Consider the following 16,289-nt stretch of genomic DNA (forward strand, 5'->3'; position numbering starts at 1 on the left):
AGCCATCATATATTTAGTCCATGAATGAGAAAAATGTCTTCTGTGGCACATAACCAGTCTTAATTACTTCATATTCTTTTTTTTCCTCCTTTTTGACAATGTTATCAAAGAAATATCTTCCTGTAGGGTCTCTAAATGAACCTGGAGCTGGAAATGTAGCGTCTTCTGGCAGCGTCCCATGCAGCTGTGTTATGTGTGAGATGCTAGGTTCCATTTTCACTACCACAGAAGGAGAGGAAGGAGTCTGCCAGGATTCGATGTGCATTTATTTTTCACACAGACCCACGAGGACAAAGACAAAACTAAACGTTCACAGTAATTTCAGAAGCCAGCAGTTTAGTGTCATCTACAGTCAGGAAGAGCCTGGGGGGTATGGCACACACCTTTAATCCCAGGACTCAAGAGGTAGAGACAGGGTGGATATCTGCAGGTTCAAGGCCACCCTGGTCTTGAATATATAATATATTCAAATCACACACACACACACACACACACACACATATATATACACATATATAATATATATAAAATATACCATATATGTCTATTATATATATACACTATGTTATATGTATATATTATATATTATATGTATATATTATATATTATATGTATATATGTATGTATATATATATATGTATATGTGTATGTGTGTGTGTGCATATATAATATTTGTGGGACAGTTCAGGACAGTCTGGGTTATGTTATAGAGAAGCCCTGTCTCAAAGATCGAAACAAAACAATAGTTGTAGAAAAGCAGAAACCCCACCTCACTCATCACAGGGGGCTACTGTGGGCACTAGACCTTAAATGAGCAAACTGTTTCTTTTCAATAAACATATTCAAACAAGCACTTTCCTGTAATATAGATGACTGAACACAACCTCCTCCGGCTGGCAGCTAGCATGACAAATACTCCCATAATAGCCATGATCTTTTCATAGAGTTGCAATCTGCAAATCTCTAAGAGTCCTTTCCTTCCCCTTGAGGTCATTAGGCAGAGGATCCAGTTGATCCTGGCAGAAGACACAGGCTAGTATAGACTCAACCAAACAGGGTCTTCACTTTACCCAGCTAGTTCTCTTTATTCCCCGTGCCTTTCAACATTTTAATTTTTTTTTATTTTAATTTTTCGTGTATGAGTGTTTTTGCAGACGTGTATGTCTATGTACCACCTGCTTGCCTGGTGCCCAAAGAGGCCAGAAGAGGGCATTGAATTCCCCTGGAACTGGAGTTACAGATGTTTGTGAGCTACCGTGGGAGCTGGGAACAAAACCCGTGTCCTCTGGAAGAGTGGCAGGTTCCATGACCTGTAGATCTATTGCTCCAGTGTCCCCTACCCCAAGCCTTTAGAGAAATTCCTATTGAACTGCTTCCTGTCTTCTTTTTTTTTTCCATTTTTATTAGGTATTTAGCTCATTTACATTTCCAATGCTATACCAAAAGTCCCCCATACCCACCCCCCCACTCCCCCTTTTTGGCCCTGGCGTTCCCCTGTGCTGGGGCATATAAAGTTTGCAAGTCCAATGGGCCTCTCTTTCCAGTGATGGCCGACTAGGCCATCTTTTGATACATATGCAGCTAGAGACAAGAGCTCCGGGGTACTGCTTAGTTCATATTGTTGTTCCACCTATAGGGTTGCAGTTCCCTTTAGTTCCTTGGGTGCTTTCTCTAGTTCCTCCATTGGGGGCCCTGTGGTCCATTCAACAGCTGACTGTGAGCATCCACTTCTGTGTTTGCTAGGCCCTGGCATAGTCTCACAAGAGACAGCTATATCTGGGTCCTTTCAGCAAAATCTTGCTAATGTATGCAATGGTGTCAGCGTTTGGAAGCTGATCATGGGATGAATCTCTGGATATGGCAATCACTAGATGGTCCATCCTTTCGTCACTCTTCCAAATTTTGTCTCTGTAACTCCTTCCATGGGTGTTTTGTTTCCTATTCTAAGAAGGGGCAAAGTGTCCACACTTTGGTCTTCGTTCTCTTGAGTTTAATGTGTTTAGCAAAAAAAAAAAAAAAATATGGAACGCTTCACGAATTTGCGTGTCATCCTTGCGCAGGGGCCATGCTAATCTTCTCTGTATCGTTCCAATTTTAGTATATGTGCTGCCGAAGCGAGCACCCTGTCTTCTTTTATCCTTAAAATTAAAGGCAAATACTTGGGCAGGCATGAGTGGCTTCCAATAGAGAATCCCGGGCCCTGGGTAAAATCCCACATGCCCTCACCCAGTCCCTCAAAGATACAAGAACTGTGTTTATATTTACAATATAAATATAGCTAATTCTAACATTTATCACATGCAGAACTATACACTTGAGATGTCACCATGCAAGTTATTGAATACTTTGTGTGAGAGACATTTTTCTCTTCTTTATCAGTATTTTAGCAGGAAGTCGAATATTTACAGACAAATGCAGATGGAGAATCATAAACTTCAAGCATTTCAGTGGAGTTGCCTAACTGTTTCAAATGAATACACTTTCTTAACAATGCCTTTGGAAATAAAACCTCAAACTAATGAGTCCCAAGGTCCCTGTCCTGGCTCCCTAAACACAGAATTCATTTGTTCCCATGAGGTTGCTTCTTCTCTCTCTCTCTCTTTTTTTTTTCCAAGTGCAGGGTTTTTGTTTTTTGTTTTTGAAGGCTATACTAAACTACATTTCTCCCTTCCCTTTCTTTCCTCTAAATCCTTCCATACAGCCCTCCCTGCTCTCTTTCAAATTCATGACCTCTTTTTTATTAATTGTTATTGCCTGCATATATGTATATACCCATAGATTTCTAAAACCCTGCTCAGTCTGTATGGCGTCACTTGTGGGTATGTTTTCGGAGAGGACCATTTGGTATTGGTCAACCAATTGTCACACTCGTCTCTGGAGAAGACCACTTCTCTTGCTCTCAGCAGTCATTGCCTGTGGTTCTTGTATAAGCTTTAGGCCACCTGAGGGCACGTTTAAGAGCAGGCAACGCTTGTAGCCTCAGGAGCACTGTTGCCCAAACTGGCCTAAAACCCATGCTGCAGCCTAGGTCAGTTTCAGACTCAAACTCCTGTCTCAGTGTCCTGAGCGTTGGGGTTGCAAACATGGTCTACCTTAAACATGAGTGTTGTATTCTTTCTACAATGAGCAATGAGGCTAGTGTGTGGCTTTTAACAGTGACAAAATGGTATAATAGGGTCACTGCCAGCCCCATGCAAGTTATAACCTGTAGTGTGTTATCAAATAAACCCACCTGTTGTTAGTATTGGTTTTCATATACTTATTTTTTTTAATGGGTTAAGTCTCCAGGACCATAAAAAAAGAGAACAAAGTGAAAATAATTTGTCTTAAACTAATTGTTTAAGCTGACTATGGTGGTGCATCTCTGTAATCCCAACACTCAGGAGGCTAAGGCTAGAAGACTCAGTTCAAGACTAGCCTAGGCTACATAATAAAACCCCTATCTAGTGGGGGGGGGGAACTTTTACTTTGCCATAGACTTTTGACAGAGGCATCAGAATGCCCTGCTGTTTTCCAGTCAGCAAGCAAAAGTGTCTCTGTTCCTGTGTGTGCATATGTGTGCGTGTGTCCCTATTTTCCTACTGTCCCCTATTCTGTAGGCCTGAATGCCATTATTGAATATCATTATCTAACACTCGCCTTGCTGACCTAGATCAAATACCACATGTTCTGATCTCTCCCTGCTGGATCAGCGATCTATGACAGAAATGACAGCTGTGTGAATACATACATATACACACAGCCATCCCTCATCATCTTCAGGTGATGGATCCCAGGACCCCCAGGGGTCCCAAACCCCATAGATGCTCATTGATGCTTATTTAGATTGGCATTATTTTCATATAATCTATTCATGTATCCCCATATATTTTAAATTATCTCTAGATGGCTTATACCTGAGACAGTGTAAGTTTCCCCTACATTCATCCACAACGCAAAATTTATATAAATAATTATGCACTGCACATTTAAGATATCATGACAAAAATACATGCTCGCTATGAATGTAGTCATTTTCTCTCTGAAGATAGCTGAATCCATGGCTATACAACTTATCAGAATTATAGATGATGGTGATAGATGATGATAGCCATGTGGATAGGCTCATAGATGGATGGATATAATGATGAGAGGTGGGGGAAACAGAGATAAGGAATAAGCAGGAAGCATGTAACTAGCTCCGCAATGTTACCCAGAGGTCTTCTGGGGGTCATGCTACAGAGTTCATGGGAATGTAAATTAAAAACATGGCTGAATATGGGTATCAATCACATGTCCCTATGTTGCTGCTCACAATAAGACTCCTACAAACACAAATAACAGTTCATGATGGACTCTCTGAGGGAGGTACGTGAGTGCCAGAAGGCAACTTTGTTCCTACGTCGAAACATCATTTACTGAAAGGAGAGGCATAAATCCTAGCAAAGGCCAAAAGAGAGAAGGAGGCTCCTTCCTCAGTAGACTCTCCCACAGGCCATAGGGCTACATTAAATTTGTTCCTTGCCAAACCACAGAGCCAGGGCCTAAACTCTTCAGCCACACAATGCCACCAGAAGTCCACACCCCTTGGCTCATGTAACAGCTGAGACCAGGAAGGAGGACTTTCAGTGTGGAAGAGTAGGGTCTGAAGTGGCTTCTCGCTCATGGAATACACAGCTCTCATACCCGCTGTTCAGTATTCACAAGTCCCATGCTCCACTTACTGCTTTTGAGGAGTTACTTTAAACCATTCACGGGGTTGAACCAGGATGAACATGCCCTGCAAATGTCAAAACCACAAAACACCTATAGACCTATAGATGGTAGGTAGCTTCCCATCAATTCGCGGGTCCTAAAATAATTCATTTATATTTATTGTGTGTTCATTTTGCCTGCATGTATGTCTGTATGAGGGTGTCAAGTCCCCTGAAACTGGAATTACAAATGGTTGTGAACTGCAGTATGGGTGCTAAGAAATTGAACCCTGGTCCTCTGGCAGAGAAACCAGTGATCCTAACCACTGAGCCATCTCTCCATCCCCCAATTCAGTTTTAAACAAGTAATTTGTGTGGCCTTTGAGTTCAACTGTACAGAATTTTTGTAGCTAGGTAAAAGGGTACATGAAGGAGGACAGTTACAGAAGGCACCTCCAAGAACGCTTACCCATTCGTCCGCTCAGAGATAGTGAAGGTGTCCTGGACAATATTAACTGCTTGATACAGGTCAACAAATGAACCAGAAAGATCCCCTTGTAACAGAGATAAGGAAATTAGAGGGAAAGTACGGGGATTTTTAGAAAAGAACATCTCTAGAGAGAAGGGGGCAATTAGAGTGACCCAGAGATATTGGAGTGGCTGGGTACCCTGTGTAAGAGGGTGCTCAGGAGACCCTCACTGAGGTGCACTGCAAAGGGGGTGGTGTGCTAGGGTTCTCAAAAGGAATACAACCAATGCATCAATATGTATATAAATATGTATGTGCATGCATATGCATATACATATATATACATAAATATAAATGCCATATGCATATATATACATGTATACATTCATGTATACACTTAAGATCTTACCAAATGAGCTCTAAAATACTGACACCATTAGAATCACAGCTGAGAGCTGAGACCCCGGTAGTTGCTCAGACCTTGAAGCCTTGTCTCTCGGCAGTTGGAGTAACTCCACAGCGGCTGTCTCTCACTGTGGGGGCATCCTGGTATCCAGTTGCTGCTCAGTGCACAGGGCCAATGCCTCTAATGCCAGAAGCCAGAAGGTTCCTGGAGAGCTGCTGGCCCCTAATCCAGAGTGAAATCTTGGAAATGCTGGTTCTGCAGTCAGCATAGGAATCAGCAGTCCCAGCAGGGACGGGGCACATTAACTCATCTACAAGAGGGAAGGCCAAGGAACAAAATATGAAATAATCGTTCTTCTAGCACACCTTTTGTATCAAGATGGGTATAAGAAGATGTTCCCCACAGTCAGGGTGGAGTCTTTCTTTCCATATCAGTCAGAATGATCGGACAGTTCTTCAGGGGAGGACCCTCCCTGCTGAAATGATTATAATTTTTGGGCAAGTTGACATTAAAACCAACCATAATAGGTAGTGAAAGAAGAGACGCATCAAGCAAGTCAGAGGTGCATGAGGGAGAGAGTGCTGCCACCCTAACCCTGACAAGGACCCCAAAGGGGTAGGGGCTCAGGAAACATGAGGTTAACTGGCTACACCAGAACATGACGAAGATGATATGAAAGGAGCAAGGTGCAGGTAGAAGGAGGTGGTCTTGCAGAGTGTTGCAGGAGCCCCTGTGGGAACTTGGAGGCAAGGAATGGCCAGAGCTGATCCAGGCTGTAAAAGTCTCATTCATCCCAACTACTGCCTCAGAGGATGCTTTCAACAGGCCAGAATAGAGATAGGGAGACCAAGGAGGCAAATGTAGTCATCCAGGTAGGAGGCACTGGTGGTTAGGATCATGAAGGGTAAGACACTCAAAACTGGATAGTTTTAAATGAGCCTTAGAGAGACCAGTTTGATGAGGAATGGAAGAAAATGCACAGGATAGCATCATGGTCCAGTGTGAGCCCCTGGAGGAAAAAAAAATGAGCCCTGAGATGCAAAGACAGGCAGGGAAAGTGTGTCTAATCACTAATTAAATCAGCCCTGAGCAGATGGAGTATGACATCCATCACATGACCAAGTAAGGTTGTCATGACTGCTTCTCCCCCATCCGTGAAAGTCAGGCTCTCCAAGAAAGGCACTTTGGGATCAGACTTAGGTGGTATCTCTCAAGTGAGCAATTGAAACCTGTCTTAGTCAGGGTTTCTTTTTTTTTAATTTTTTATTATTATAAGTGTGTACACTGTAGCTGTCTTCAGATACACCAGAAGAGGACGTCAGATCTCATTACAGATGGTTGTGAGCCACCATGTGGTTGCTGGGATTTGAACTCAGGACCTTCGGAAGAGCAGTCAGTGCTCTTAACCGCTGAGCCATCTCTCCAGACCTTAGTCAGGGTTTCTATTCTTGCACAAACATCATGACCAAGAAGCAAGTTGGGGAGGAAAGGGTTTATTCAGCTTACATTTCCACGTTGCTGTTCATCACTAAAGGAAGTCAGGACTGGAACTCAAGCAGGTCAGGAAGCAGGAGCTGATGCAGAGGCCATGGAGGGATGTTTCTTACTGGCTTGCTTCCCCTGGCTTGCTCAGCTTGCTTTCTTATAGAACGCAAGACAACCAGCCCAGGGATGGCACCACCCACAATGGGCCCTCCCCACTTGATCACTAGTTGAGAAAATGCCTTACAGCTGGATCTCATGGAGGCATTTCCTCAACTGAAGCTCCTTTCTCTGTGATAACTCCAGCTTGTGTCAAGTTGACACAAAACCAGCCAGTGCAGATACCCAAGCCAAAGTGGTCCCAGACAATAATCAGCTGCATTACACAACTGTTGTACAGACTTCCAGCTTTTTCAAATGTAAACTTGATTACCCATTTCCCTGAAGAGTCAAGGACATTTTTTTCTTTGTTATAAGAACACATAATTTCAGATAAATATAACAAGATAAATATTTCTGCTTCCTGTAACTTCTCAGATGCCTTCAATTATTTGCTCTTGGTAGACTGACAAGCGAGTAAAAACCAGACATTCTATTTATAGGGCTTCTTTTATTATGCAGAGCATGAGGATTCTTTTAAGTTGTTATTGTAATACCGGAACCATATGAAAGAGGTTGAATGTCTCACTCATTACCCATGGTGGTGCTTTGCTTTATTCTTAGTGATATGGTTTAATTCTATCTTATGCCAGCCACCTTTCTGGTCCCTGCTTGTGGTGGTTTGAATATGCTTGGCCTATGGGAAGTGGCACTATTGGGAGATGTGGCCTTGGGAGAAGTGTGTCACTGTGGGGGTGGGCTTTGAAGTTCTAGGCTCAGGCTCCACCCAGCGCAAAATAAACCATTCTCCTGGCTGCCTGCAGAAGACAGTCTCCTCCTGGCTGCCTTTGGATCAAGATGCAAAACTCTTAGCTCCTCTTAGCTGGATGCATCACCATAGGCCTGTCCTAGTCACCTTCTCTTGCTGTGATAACTACCTTGATGAACAGCAACTTAAGGAAGAAAGGAGTGTTTTGGCTTACATGTCTCAGTCACAGTCCATCACTGCGAGAACTCAGGGAAGGAGGCGTGCAGAAGCAGAGGCAGGAACCATGGAGCAAAGGTGCTCACTAGCTTAGTCTCTGTGGCTTGCTCAGCTTGCTTTGTTATACAACCTGGAACTACCTGTCCAGGGTTGGCACTGACCCAGTTGGCTGGGTCCTCCCACATATATCATTAATCAAGAAAATGCCCCCACAGACTTGCCTACAGGCTAAGCTGATAGAGGCATGTTTTCAATAGAGGTTCCCTCTCCCCAGATGACCCCAGCTTGTGTCAAGTTGACAAAATGTAACTAGAGCAAGGCCTGCAGCGAGGTGGAACATCTTGGTGACAAGGAGGTACAGCAAAACAAAGCTGTTCACTGCCTAGCAGCCAGAAAGCAGAGGTGGGGGAGGGGAGGAAGGAACAGGGGAGATGTGCTCTTGCAGAGAGTGGCCAAAGTGGCCACCAACCCTCCTCCACCTTCTAATAGCACATTGATTTCAATCTACATGCTTGTATCTTCTTTTACCTCTCCTCTTCTTCCAAATCCAGGTGTTCTGGAATGCCCCATTGTTTTTGTTTGTTTGTTTGTTTGTTTGTTTGTTTGTTTGTTTTTATTAGATATTTTCTTCATATACACTTCAAATGCTATCCCGAAAGTCTCCTATACCCTCCCCATACCCTGCTCCTCAACCTACCCACTCCTGCTTCCTGGCCCTGGCATTCCCCTGTACTGGGGCATATAATCTTCGCAAGACCAAGGGCCTTTCCTCCCATTGATGACCTACTAGGCCATCCTCTGCTACATATGCAACTAGTGACACAAGCTCTGGGGAGTACTGGTTAGTTCATATTGTTGTTCCTCCTATAGGGTTGTAAACCCCTTTAGCTCCTTGGGTACTTTCTCTAGCTCCTTCATTGGAGGCCCAGTGTTCCATCCAATAGATGACTGTGAGCATCCACTTCTGTATTTCCCAGGCACTGGCATAGCCTCACAAGAGAGAGCTATATCAGGGTCCTATCAGCAAAATCTTGCTGGCATCTGCAATAGTGTCTGGGTTTGGTGGTTGTTTATGGGATGGGTCCCTGGGTGGGGCCCCATTGTTTTTATTAATTTTTTCTCTCTTTCTCTTCCTGGTGTATTCATTTGGCATTACAAGTTGAATCCTCCATAAGATTCAACTGCCTCCGTAGACCTTGCCCCAAGTGTACCCAGTCTCCACCTTCAACACTAAGTCAAACTCTCCTTCCATGGTAATCCCTCCTAGACTCAGCTATGAAAATCCCACCAGGAGCCCGACCCACATGACTTTGAGAGACCATCTTTTTTGGAGTTCACTTCACCAAATGCTCCTCAGCCACTGGCTGCCCTCTGACCCCATCCTTTCTCTCTCTACCTGAGTGCTTGAGGCAGAGGTCGGAATTTGCTTCAGCAGGACTCTTAAGGTTCCATCCATTCCCAGTAAGTGTTCATGAATTAGTTCTAGATACTTTGGCCACAGCGTTCCTTATGATGTGTAAACAAAGCAGGAAATGAGTTGAGCACAGAGAATATGTCAGAGAGGGAAAAGATCCATGGAGAGTTTTAGGAACTTCTGACTGTAGTTACAACACTTATTTTTCTTTTTTTTTAACTTTTTTAATTTATCTTTTGACACAGTATACATGTTGTATTTATGCATTACCCTCTCGTATTCCCCTCCACTTCCTCTGAACATGTTATTCTTCCCAACAAATCCTTTCCGATTCTTACATCTTTTATTTTATGACCTACTGAGTTTACTCAATGTGCTGGCATTTACTGGAGCATGGGCAACTTACCACTGGCTATACCACTGAAGAAAAATAACTCAGATATAACAAGTTGTGAAGGAAAACTAAGAAGACCACTTAGGACTTACTGAGCTCTCGTTAGAATTCAATTGGTGAGGCCAGTTGGTTATCCAGAATAACAGGAAAGTCTAAGATGGAGTGAAAAAAATCTATATTTAATAGACTATCCATAGAATTTAAGACACAGAATGGGAAAGATTATAAAGGAAATGATTAAGCTCAGACAGCAGAATGGGCCCTGAGAACATCCAAGGTTTCAGAGACTTGGAACAAAGGAACTCAGCAAAAGATGCCAAGCAAGGATGATGGCAACATCCTTAAAACCCGAGAAGATGTGATCTGTGGAGCAGAGAGTGATCAGCCATGGTGTGTGCTGGTGAGTCAGACAAGAGAAGACCAAGAAGCAACTACTGAACCAACACACAGGGAGTCTCTCCGGTGGCCTTCATACTTATTTAAAGAAATGCCAACTTCTTTGTCAGGCAAACTTCCACATTTGCCTACCATGCCACCCCAGGTTGTCCCATTCCAGGACTCTGATAAATAATTACTAAGTGAATTCTGTAGACTGAAGAGAAAAAGGGTGAATAAGTAGTTGAGTCTGATGGCCAACCTCTTGGCCAGCCCTGCCCTCTCCAGCCTTCCAGAAGTTGGTCACCAGACTCCCTTATTGATTCCTGCCTCTCGTCCCACATACTCAAGACCTCCAGGCCTTGACCTTTGATTCATGTACTATTCAGTCCCGGCGATGATTCCACCTTTAGCCCAGAAATACTGTATCCACTGAGCTATTCCCTGGGACAGTTGAGGGAACTGAGTTTCAGTAGTCAGAGCTAAGAATCCACCCATCTGGGTTTGAACCCAAGGACTCAGATGCTAAACTCCAAGGACAGCCACCATGGTTATTATCTGATGGGCCTTATTAGAACTCTTAGCATGTCTTACACTACAGTTTTTCCAAAGAAATGTGTATTAAGTTCTATCATCCTGGTCAGTTGGAATGCAGCAGACCTTCCTTCAGATGTCTGCTTTAAATTCAGCTTGAATCTTCCAGAGAACCCCATCTCCTTTCCCTGTGCTGCCCCAGTAGAGAGAAAATCTTGAGTGACTCAGAAGGCCAAGGACAAGAATAATTACATAATTTGACTTTGATTTTTTTTTTCCTGAGGAGAATTCTTGTCAAGTAACAGCGCATTGTCTGAGAGCAAAGGCTTAAAGTCGTGATTCTTGGAGTCTCTTTTTCCTGGTGAAAATATTTAATTATTTTATTTCTGATCCCACACAAATAAGTTTCTGTGCTGACGGCATGCCGCGCTTGCGATTTTCTCAGAAGTTGGGGTTTATGGAGTCTCTTAGGTTTAGGAGTAGGAGTAGGGGGAAAATTCTCAAAAGCATAAAAATTGTTTTTGTGTGAGAAGGTGTAATTAGGGAAATTGACATTCCCATCAACAATGGGTATATTTAATTAATTCTCCACTATGGGCCACAGATCTCATTATTAAACTTATGTGCTTAACACAATTGTTAGGTGAGATAGAATTTGGAAATAAGAGCTGGGATTCTATGTATCTTTAAAAATAATTATAATTTCTGACCTCCACATACACACACACACACACACACACACACACATACACACTATAAAAGCACTGAAAACATGAAGGTTAACAGAGTAGCTGTAGAGGTCCCATGGTTCAGTCGTTCTGGGTTTCCAATCTACATAAAATCAGTGTTCTGTACTAGTTATAACCTTATAAACTAGTAGATAAAAATAGCGAGTGTGTAATAGATGAAACTAAAATGGATACCAATTTGTGTGCTACTCCGAGTGTTCAAAAATGAAATATTTGACAAGATTTTAGAGATAGAGAGAGATCCCAAACAAATAACATTAGGGAAGAATGGGGGGTGGAAGTGTTGGGGGAGACATCACAACAGACTCTTGGGGAATTCCGAGAATCATAAGGACACAGTTTTAAAATATGTATTATACCAAGCTGGAAACTATAAAAGAAATGGATAAATTTTGAGACATATGTGTTCTACCAAAGCTAAGTCAAGATAAAATAAATAATTTAAATAGACTCATAATGTCTAATGAGATAGAAATAGTACCTAAATAATAGCCCAACTGAAACAAATCAGATATATTCAGTGAAGAATTCTACCAAACCATCTAAGAATTGATGCCAATACTCCCCAAAGCACTCCATAAAATAGAAATTGAAGGAATATTTTAAGTTCTTTTTATAAAGCCAGTACTACCTTGATACTAAAACCAGACAGAAAATCAACACAAAAAGATAATTATAAGGCAATAGCTCTGATGAGCATGGGAAAAAAAAACTCTCCGTAAAATACTTGCAAACAGAATCTAAGAACACATTTAACGATGATCCACCATGATCAACTTGGGTCCATCTCAGAGATGCAGAGATGGTTCAACATAAAAAATAGACTCTAGGACCACACAACCATCTCATTGAATGCAGAAAAGGCCTCTTAACAAGAATCCAACATCCCTTCTTAATAAAAGATCTAAAGACTCCTGGAATACAGAGGACATATCTCAGCATAATAAAGGCAATATACAGCAATCCCATCGCCAATACCTTGCTAAATGCAAGGGGAAAATGTAGACCATTTCCATTGAAATCTACAAGGTGAGGACACCCAACTCTCCTCACTCCTATTCAATATAATACTTGAAATTGTGGGCCAGCCACACAGAAGCACGTGCCTTTAACCCCAGCATTTGGGGGTCAGAAGGCAGAGGCAGGCAGTTCTCTGTGAGTTCAAGGACAGCCTGAGCTACATAGTGGTTGCCAGGGCTATGTAGTGAAACCAAGAAAAAACAAAAACAAAACTTAAAATATTAGCTACAAAAATAAGACAAATGGAGGAGATAAAGAAGATATAAATAGAAGAAGAAGAAGTCCAAGTGTCCTTATTTGCAGATAAAATGATTCTATAAATCCTAAGGACTCTGCCCAAAACCTCCTATATCTGATAAATATATTCAGCATAACAATAAGATACAAAAATTAGCAGCCTTCCTATATGCATATAGTAAACACACTGAGGAAGAAATTGGGAGAATCTCATTTACAATAGCCTCAATATATAAGTATATATATTCGTGTGTGTGTGTGTGTGTGTGTGTGTGTGTGTGTGTGTGTGTGTACAATATCCTGAGCTGAGCAGGGAGGAGGTGTCTAACCAAGAAAGTGAAAGAAATATAAAAATTAAATATATATAAGTGAATTCAAAATAAGCAACAAAATTTACTTAGGAAGACATTTAACAAAGGATGCAAAATATGTGAATACTGGAAACTATAAAAACCCTATGAAACAATTCATAGTTGGCATATGATAATCATAGAAGACTCGTGATTAGGTTGCCATTCTTCCACTAGTGACCTAAAGACTCTATGTAACATCAATAAAAACACAAGCAAGACAATCCTGAGATGTTATGTGAAACTTAAAGAGACCTTAGAATAACCCTAATAATGTTCTAAAAATGTTGTAACAGGAAAAAAAAATAGAGAAACTTAAAGCTTCACAGTTTGGAAACTGGAAGTGAAGCTACTGTTAGACTTCACATGACAGAAACTATGGACTCAACTCCAGAGCCAAAAGGAAAGAAAGAGGGAAACTCATCTTAAGGTTACTAGAGATCCACAATGATCAGGACAGCCTGGTGTGGACATAAAGATGACAGAGGTGCCGGGTCATGGTTGAAACCAAAGCTCCCTGCCCTTGCCCTTGCCCTTGCCCTTGCCCTTGCCCTTGCCCTTGCCCTTGCCCTTGCCCTTGCCCCTGCCCCTGCCCCTGCCCCTGCCCCTGCCCCTGCCCCTGCCCCTGCCCCTGCCCCTGCCCCTGCCCCTGCCCCTGCCCCTGCCCCTGCCCCTGCCCCTGCCCCTGCAAGGTAGAACCATGGTATAACCACAATGCAAGGAAAATGGCAGTTTTAACAGCTACACACCCATTCACTATGTAATCCAGCAAAACCAAAGGCCATATAAAAACAACACAGCACTCTTTATATTGGTTCAGAGCTGGAAACATGGCCCGGAAGATGGCTCAACGGGTCACGCAAGCCCAATAATGAATTTGACTCCCCAGAATTGACAGTGAAGGAAGAGATCTAGTCCCCAAAAGTTGTCCTCTGACTTCTGCATAGATCACCATAGTATGCTCATGCCTACCTTCACACACACACACACACACACACACACACACACAAACACAAACACACATACACACACATTAATAATGATGATCGTCATCATTATCATCATCTAGAAACAACCAAACATGTAGCAACTGGTAAGTGAATGAATAAAATTTAGTGCATTTACCATGCAATTGGCTAGAACTCCGTAATTTAAAAGAACAAAGATGAAGGATATAGCTCTGTGGTAATTGCTTAGCATATGGAAGGCCTGGATTCAGTCAGTCACAAGCAAAAAATAAAAACAAAAATAAAACCACTGAAACACATTGGTAATATGCAAATGAAAATGAAAGAATCTAAAATGCATTGTGCTAAGTGAGAAAGAATCTAAAAGAGTATATGATTTCATACGTATAATTTTTTTCTAGAAAAGGCAATACCACAGTGACATTGTAAGCAGTCATCTGTCCCTGGGGTAGTGGTAGGTATTGGACCCATAAGAAGGGTGAATATCATATCTCCTTATATGGTAGTATGTTCCTACCTGTTGTTGGTGGCATGATGGTATAAGAAGGTGAAGTTTATGGCAATTAAAATATGGCTCAAAAGTTGTTTTTAAATTATATTGAGAATAGTTAGTAGGCTAAGTCCTACAGGCAAAGTCAGGTGTGTACATGTGTGCACAGGTGTGTACATGCTGTCTGCCATGACCTCACTGCTTTTCTGGATCCAAGGAGTTGCTGTGGGTCAGAGAGAGAGAAGCCATGTGGGCTAAGAGCATCCTCTGAGTGTAGGCTTGGCCTTTTTCCAGTCAGGTTGATGTGAAGATAATGAAGTCTGCTCAGTGGTTCTCATTCTACATCTGGAATCCAGAACTGAATCACCCATTTCATGGATTATTTGAGACACAAAAAAGACCTAGTATCCAAGCCCCCCACCCCCAATGTTGCCTGGAGCACAAAGGCATCCACTGAGTGTGGGGTGTGACCTCCTCTTACTGTGTAATTCTTGATGCTGTCTTTGATATTCATACTCATGCTAGTGAAGGTAAGAGTTTGAGACAGGTTAGTGGTTCAAAAGGTTGGGTTAGTAGGGTTTTCCTAACATAGGTGTCTGGAAACTGATCCTAAGTAGAATTTTAGACTTAAAGTTGACTCTCCATATTGGTAGAGTCTTTACTTAAGATGCCAACCAATCAAGAATCATAAATATTTGGGGGAAATCTGCAATGGTTCTAAATATGTGCAAGCTTTCTTCCTGACTTTATTCCCTAAGGATACAATGTCACAACTATTTACACAGTTCTTACACGTTATTAATATCATACAACCCCCCCTAGAAAGGGGCTGAAGGATGCAGCTCAGTTGATAGAGTACTTTCCCAGCATGCATGAAGCCTGGCACTCAGGCTTCAGCACTGCATAAACCAGGCATGGTGTGCCCTCCTGTATTCCCAGCGCTCAGGATTGGAGGCAAGAGGACTGAGAAGCACAAGTTCAAAATAAACCCCCTGCCACATAGCAAAGTTAAGGCTACCCTGGGCTACATGAGATCTTGTCTCAAAAAGAGGAGGGAGTACCATCATTGTCATCAAGTCAGGGTCTGTAAGATTAAAAATATATAACAGACATAAATAACCTGGTTTTGCAGGAGGGCTCCTGACACTAACATTAGAGGTATTTTCTTTACGTCATCTTTGAAAGAATATCATGCCCTAAGCATAAGGAGCAATATTTTCTCACTACCCAGTGACAAGTTCAACATGCCCCCAGGAACAGGGCTGGCTGGGGACTGCTGCCACCAGTAAGAGCTAAGCAGCCGCACCCTACAGAGTGCAGGGCTGGTTGCTCATCCCACATCTCAAGAAACTAGAGAGATGCTTCCAATTTGCATTTCAAAATGGAAAATATGTCCCAAGTGCGTATAACCCAGAAGTGATTTGAGTACATTAGCATAGAAATTATATTTTTATGATTCTTGTCATCTGTTTGTTTTCCTTTTTTAAAAGACTTACGAAGAATCTGATTATCAGGAACAAAATCTGGTTATTGTCTGAGAATTCCAAGCTATTATCTAATATACTATCAATATCAGGTTGTGGAAGAATATGGTTTTGAAAACAATGGGAAGTGGTTAGGTACTTAACCCCCTCCCCCCCTTTT

The 16,289-nt window shown here is 42.2% G+C and overlaps 1 protein-coding gene and 1 non-coding gene across 4 annotated transcripts in view; one reads left to right on the forward strand and one right to left on the reverse strand.

The window, feature by feature from the left end:
* Window positions 1-16,289, forward strand: part of Gnal (guanine nucleotide binding protein, alpha stimulating, olfactory type) — a 138,495-nt gene that overhangs the window by 84,572 nt on the left and 37,634 nt on the right. The window lies entirely within an intron of this gene.
* Gm23512 lies at window positions 2,016-2,122 on the reverse strand. The gene has a single exon (XR_003952701.1). It is a non-coding gene; the product is annotated as a U6 spliceosomal RNA (small nuclear RNA).

This window comes from Mus musculus, chromosome 18 (genome assembly GCF_000001635.26).
Source record: "Mus musculus strain C57BL/6J chromosome 18, GRCm38.p6 C57BL/6J".
Lineage (NCBI taxonomy): Eukaryota > Metazoa > Chordata > Mammalia > Rodentia > Muridae > Mus > Mus musculus.